This window comes from Triticum aestivum, chromosome 2B, assembly GCF_018294505.1.
Source record: "Triticum aestivum cultivar Chinese Spring chromosome 2B, IWGSC CS RefSeq v2.1, whole genome shotgun sequence".
Taxonomy (NCBI): domain Eukaryota; kingdom Viridiplantae; phylum Streptophyta; class Magnoliopsida; order Poales; family Poaceae; genus Triticum; species Triticum aestivum.
Window position 1 is genome coordinate 513,799,982 of NC_057798.1, and position 7,345 is coordinate 513,807,326.

Genomic DNA, 7,345 nt, shown 5'->3' on the forward strand with positions numbered 1-7,345 from the left:
GAGGATACCCGCCTGAAAGTAACGCTCATGGCTCTGGAGATGAAGGTAAAACACAAAATGACCGACGCATGCTTCGACGAGAACATGTCATTCTGGCACGAACGTCTTCCCAAGGGGAACAAGTGCCCGACTAGTTTGGAGGAGGCAAAGAAAATCGTGTGTCCTCTGGATTTACCGCACGTGAAATACCATGTGTGCATGAACAATTGCATCATTTATCGGGATGAGCACGCGGAGTCTACCATATGTCCGGTGTGCGGTGTCACTCGATACAAGAAGAGGAAGAAAGCTCCTCGAAAAGTGGTGTGGTACTTTCCGATCACTCCTCGTCTGCAGCGGTATTTCGCGGACCCTAAGGTAGCAAAGCTCCTGCGTTGGCACGCGGATAGGGAGGAGAAGAAGCGAGAAGATGACGCAAATGATCCGGAGATAGATAAAAAAGACAAGATGCTGAGTCACCCTAAGGATGCGAGCCAGTGGCAAGCGTTGAACTTCGAATACCCAGAATTTGGGAACGATCCAAGGAACATCATGCTGGGCGCGAGCACCGATGGAGTCAATCCATTTGGCAGCCAGAGAAGCACACATAGCACCTGGCCTGTGTTCGTGTGGATGTACAACCTTCCCCCCTGGTTGTGCATGAAGAGGAAGTACATTCACATGAGTATGCTAATTGAAGGGCCGAAACAACCAGGGAACGACATCAATCTGTATCTGGGGCTGCTGAAAGAGGAGATTGACACGCTGTGGAAAACGCCAGCCAATACGTGGGACGCCGCAGAGAAAGAATATTTCCCTATGAGAGCCGCACTGCTCACGACGGTGCACGACTATCTCGGTTACGGATATCTTGCGGGGCAGGTAGTCCACGGATTTTCTGGATGCGTAAGGTGCATGGATGACACAACGTATCGCCAGCTAGATAGAGATCCCGGGTCTTCGAAAACCGTGTTCATGGGACATCGAAGGTGGCTTCGCGACGATGACCCGTGGAGGAAACGCAAGGATCTGTTCGATGGTGAAACCGAACCCCGAAAACGCCCGTGTACGAGGAGCGGCGAGGAAATAGACAAGCTGTTGAAAAATTGGAAAGACTGCCCACTGCCGGGAAAGAAGCAAAAGGCGCCAGAGCCGCTGCTGAAGGTATGGAAAACGAGGTCTGTTTTCTGGGACTTGCCGTACTGGAAGATCCACCGTGTGCCTCACAGCCTTGATGTCATGCATATCACGAAGAACGTGTGCGAGAGTCTGCTTGGTACCCTGCTCAACATGCCAGAGAGGACCAAAGATGGGCCGAAAGCAAGGGCAGACTTGAAATCAATGGGCATCAGGCAGGAGCTTCACGCTATATATGATGATGATGATGATGATGATGATGAGGCGAAGCAGGACACAGAAAGTCGTCGCAAAGGCAAAAAGGCCAAGAAGACCGGAAATGACTACCCTCCCGCGTGCTTCACTCTAAGTCAGGAGGAGATCGAGCAGTTTTTCACCTGCCTCCTAGGAGTAAAACTTCCTTACGGTTACGCGGGGAAGATAAGCAGATACCTAGACCCAGCGAAGCAGAAGTTCAGCGGGATGAAGTCTCACGACTGTCACGTGCTGATGACGCAGATACTTCCAGTTGCAATCCGTGGGATCATGGACGCGCACGTCCGTGAAACGCTATTTGGCCTATGCAACTTCTTCGACGTCATCTCTCGGAAGTCGATTGGCGTGAGGCAACTCAGAAGGCTACAGGAAGAGATCGTGGTGATACTATGCGAGCTTGAGATGTACTTCCCGCCCGCATTCTTCGACGTTATGGTGCATCTGCTGGTCCATATAGTGGAGGATATCATCCAACTCGGGCCGACGTTCCTGCACAGCATGATGCCATTCGAAAGGATGAATGGTGTCATCAAAGGATACGTTCGCAACATGTCACGTCCAGAGGGAAGCATAGCCAGGGGCTTTCTGACCGAAGAGTGCATCTCCTACTGCACGAATTATCTAGGCATCGAGAACCCCGTTGGTCTGCCCGTCAACAGGCACCTCGGCAGGCTCGCTGGATGGGGTCACCGTGAGGGTCGCCGCGAAATGCATGTCGACTTCGAGGGTCGACTCGCCGACTTTGAAAGAGCAAACCTAGTCGCGCTACAACACATAGACGTGGTCGATCCTTGGGTGGTAGAGCACAAAACCTTTATTAAGAAGACGTACAATGACCGAGGCCAACAGAGGACGGACGGAGATATACTCAAAGAGCACAACTCATGTTTCACGCGTTGGTTCAAGCAGAAGCTTCTGTCGTACCCTTTACATGAGGATTCTTCCGCGGAAGAACAACTCATATTCGCCTTGTCACAGGGCGCCGAGCACAACCTGATGACCTATGAGGCGTACGATATCAACGGCTACACATTCTACACCGAGGCCAAGGACATGAAGAGCGATGGTTATCAGAACTCCGGGGTAACGATGGAATCCTACACCGGTAACGACAAGGACAGATACTACGGAAGGATCGAGGAGATCTGGGAGCTGAGCTACGCTGGAGAGAAGGTCCCGATGTTCCGTGTCAGATGGGCCAAGAACGTCATAAAAGAAGACCGATATTTCACCACCATGGTTATACCCGAAGCCAAATCCAAGACCGCGGGCGCAAACGTCACCGCGAAAAATGAGCCATGGGTACTGGCTTCCCAAGTGGACCAATGCTTCTTCATTACCGACCCGCCAAAGCCCAGTCGTGTTGTCGTGAGGAGAGGCAAAAGGAAGATCATCGGAATGGATGGAGTAGCCAATGAGCAAGACTTCGACAAGTACGGCGACCCGAGGATCGAACATGACGACGATGATGAAGTAGCAGCATACACCACAAGAAGAAGCAGGACCACCCTACCTAAAGGACGTCCGTTCCACAGAAGAACTCCATTTGCGAAAAAGAAGGGCAAGAAGATTGTTAACAGATAGCTAGCTAAGATCGATTGTATTTAAATCGCAGCCTTCATTTCTCGATTGTATTTCATGGGCACTTTTTGAACTATCATGAATATTTTTAAATTTCATGGACACTCGATCTCGATCCCCCTCCATCTCGATCGCTATCCCACCTCGCCAGATCCGGTCCCCCTCGCCGCCGAGCACCCCCCGGTCCACCGGCCGCCGCCGCCGACCCCCCGCACCCTCGATTCCCCTACTCAACCGCCGCCGCCGACCCCCCGCACCCCTCCCCTACTCAACCGCCGCCACCGACCCCCCCGCACCCTCCCCCGCTCCACCGGCATTACTGTTTGATGATATTTTTTAAAAAAATATTACTGTCTTATAAAAAAATTACTGTCTTATAAAAAAATTAATGTCTTATAAAAAAATATTACTGTCTTATAAAAAAATTACTGTTATGATTTAAACAAGTTTGAACATATTTAAAAACAAATAAGTATCAAACAGCATTTTAAAATGCATAAAAAAAATTTTGTGGAGCCTAGGAATCGAACCCAGGACCTCCTGGTGTGAGAACTGGCACCTGACCAGTCGAGCTAGTAGAGGGGAGTTGATGTGGATGAGGTCAGGTGGGAGATAACCTGTTGGCTCGAGCGGAAATAAAAAAAATACTAATGGCGCACCAGGCCGAGGTGCGCCATTAGCATGTATATACTTATGGCGCACCGAGGGGTGGTGCGCCATTAGTATTGTGCCCCCCTACTTCGTATCCATCCCCTCTCTCTCCCTCACCCGAGCCCGAGCCCTCGATCCCCTCTCTCTCCCTCGCCCGAGCCCTCGCCCTCGATCCCCTTCCCCTCTCCTCTCCCTCGCCCGAGCCCTCGCCCTCGATCCCCTTCCCCTCTCCTCTCCCGACGCCGCCGCCCCGCCGCCCCGCCGCCTCGCCGCCCTCGACGCCGACCAGATCCGCCGCCACCTCTGCTCGAGCTGCTCCCATCGACCACGCCGCTGCTCGCGTGCTTCTTCTCTCCCGCGACCCCGCCATTGAAGGTCTCGCAAGGTCCTCTTCTCCTCCCCTTCCCCCTTTGTTCGATTCGATTGTGCCGCCGCGTGATGCTGTGGTTCCCTGATGATGCTGGTTCCCTGATGATACCTCCCCTTCCCCCTTTCATCGTCAAGGTTGATGCTGGTTCCTCTCGCGCGCAGGCTGCACGCACCTCGGACCGCGTGTGCCTAGTTCTTCCCGGGACGCTGCCCCGACCCTACTACCCACGCCATCAGGGGAGCTCGGCAAGGTATCATCCCCCCCTCTCTCTCTCTGCTCTCTCCATCTCTCATGCTCTGGCGTGTTTTTTTCCTAAGGGACGAAACTATGTTCTCTTGTTGCTATTGCTAGGTGTTTTTGTCTGCCATGTACGTACATACCTAGAGTAGTTGATCCTTAGAATCAAGTTCGAATGATCGATTATGTTAAATGTATATAGAAATTTGTTATGCTCTTTGGCGGATCTGTTGATCATAGATAAATGCCACTCTACTATTTTAGTACATTTGCTATTTCAGGAATATGTGATCATAGATAAAAGTCACAGGAATATGTGATAGGATCCTCCAAAATTCCTTTGAATCAAAGAGGCCTCAAACTTGCTGGTGCTGGTGGTGGTGATGCTGGTGCACGCTCCTCTCTCTCTCTCTCTCTCTCTCTCTCTCTCTCTCTCTCTCTCTCTCTCTCTCTCTCTCTCTACTGCGAAGTTCCTGTGAACTTACTTGGATCAAAGAGGCCCTAAGCTGTCACACTTCTTAGGCTATGTATAATATAATGTTAATATGTGAGGCCTTCATTGGCTATGTATAATATAATGTTCTCTTGCCATGTATGTGTTGAGTGTTGGATAACAAAATGATAATGTTAAGTGAAATTCTTCAATATCAAATGAACTCTTTGTACAGATTTTTTTAGTTCTATTGGATTTCCCATAATAGTTTGCATACAGGTCTACCATTGTGTCTCTTCATGAATGCGGTACTACTAAGCAAGCCTGAGAAGCCTTTGTAATAGTTTGTGTAATTGAGCAGTTTCTTTCTTTCAACTGCCATAATGTGTGCAATTTCATCTTGATTCTAAAGTACATGTTTCCTTTCTACTTGAAGTTAGATGTAGGTCAGTAGGCATCAGGATGATTGCATAGCCCAATATTCTCCCTTGTTACATAATTTTGCAAGCTATTGGTGACCACAAATTATTACGGGTTCTGTATGCCAAACAATGCTCTCTGTTTAATGCAAAATATATTGTTTGTAGGCACTATTTGGTTTTGCTTGACATTGATTTTGGTGGTTTGCATTTAAGTTAAAATGCAGGCAGTGGTTGTTCTTTATTGTTTGGTAATTTAATTTTTCTCTTCTGTTAGTTGTACTTGTTCTTTATTGTTTGGGATTTTGTTGCTTTCAGGAGATAGCTTCTTCTCGCTTGCTTCTTCAGACTTGTAATCCATGATCATTTTGCTGCTTTCAGTAGGTAGCATATTCTTTATTCTTTTGGGGTAATTCTGTGTTGTTGCTGCCTTCTTTTTACATATAGTTTTGCATCGCTTTGCTTTGCACTCTTCCTGGCATGCTTATAACAGAGACCTTTGTCCATTAGACATAGTAACTGTTCGAATTATCAAAATTCGCTGCCATTTTCTCACCACCAGAAGTTTATCTGTTCACAAAACATGGTCCAGGAAGGCATTTTTTCTACTATGTTTTTTGAAATAGAATTCTGATTTGGGGCAATGATGATTGACCATTGCTGATATAAGCATGCTCTCGAGCAATCGAGTAAGCTGTGCGTATTCAGTTTGATCCTCCCTTGTCTCGTGGAGCCATTTCAACCATGATAAGAATTATGGAATGGAGGGAGTACTAAGAGAAACTCTAGCAGATTTGCTATATTTTGTGAAATAGCAAATGTACTAAGAGTACTGTTTTGTGAAATCTCCTTTGCACTTTATCACTTCAATCTGCTGCTACCTCAAGCTTCTCGTTTACACTTGTGCCAAGTAGCATTTTTTCCTTGTATAATTATATGGTGGTTGACTGAGCTGCTACTTTTTCCTTGTAGAAGATCGCAGGTCGAGTGGGAGGGATCCAGTTGCGACGACACCGAATCACTAGCAAGGCAGCTGCCTAGAATAATAGGTATTTTTGTTACGCTTTCAGTTCGTGTCAGCATGGAGATATAATGTTTTACAATCTTTCTGGTTATATTGGAGTTAGGTTTTTTGAATATGAGTAGCAGTGACTTGGATATACCTTATGGAGTTGTAACAGTTCCTCTTGGTGCTTAGGTGCATTTTCTTTGTGTAACTTGGTAGTTCAAACGGAATGTATCTCATTTTGTAGACAGATTATTTTCTGGAATATCATATATTCAAATTTGTAATGAATGATGGCTTCTACCTTGGGGTGTGGTTTCATGGGCAGTCTCCTTGGCTAGCCTGAGTGGCTCTTGCTGCCCATGCTAGGCTGTCTCTTTCATAAATCAATGCATACTGTGCAGTATTTCCTTTTGACTATTTATTTGATAAGGGAAATAAGTACTAGCTTTTTTTCTCTGAGGAAAACAAGTAGCTTTGTGTGTCGATATTCAGCAGCTATCCACAAACACGCAAGGAACAGCACACACACACACATTACCTGCAACTAAGATTGTGGTGCTAGTAGAGGCACATTGTGGCCTTTTCATCCATATGAAAGTAGAGGCACGTTGTGGTGCTAGTTTGCTGGGTTTTGTCTCCGACCATCGTGTCGTGATGATTTTGCAGGTACCCCGAGAGGCCCTTGAGTTTGCCGGAATGTCGATTAACTTCCGTTCCGGCAAATTCGGGTACTCCATATGTCCTATTTTCAGTAAAGGTCATGCTGAAATTTTCTGTGAATTTTAGCATGACTTTGCTAAAAATAGGACATATGGGGTACTTGTGACTAATGCATGGGCCGGGGTATCTTAGTAGTTAATTAAGTAGGATCAAGTGCCCCGGCGTACTTGTGACTAATGCATGCCTTTTAGGGTGCCTCGGTGTCGATAAAAACCGAAATGATGAAAGGTTAGGCTTTTAGGGTGCCTTGGCGTCGAAAAACCCTCAATGATAAAAGCTTAGATTTTAGGATGCCTCGGTGTCGACAAACCCTAAATGATGAGACCATGATCTTGTTCCTTGACAATAACCAACTTTTTGACCAAACTTTGTTTCTATTTAGAGAGAAACATGGCCCACAGCGATGAGGTCGGGGGTTCGGGCGACAAGGCATTCTGGGAGCTGTCCCAGGAGATGGAGGAACAACCTCACTTGTATGAGGCCGCCGCCTTCCCCACCGATCCTGAGACCACGGATGGTGCCGCCGAGGATGACCACACTGATGCCACCACTGA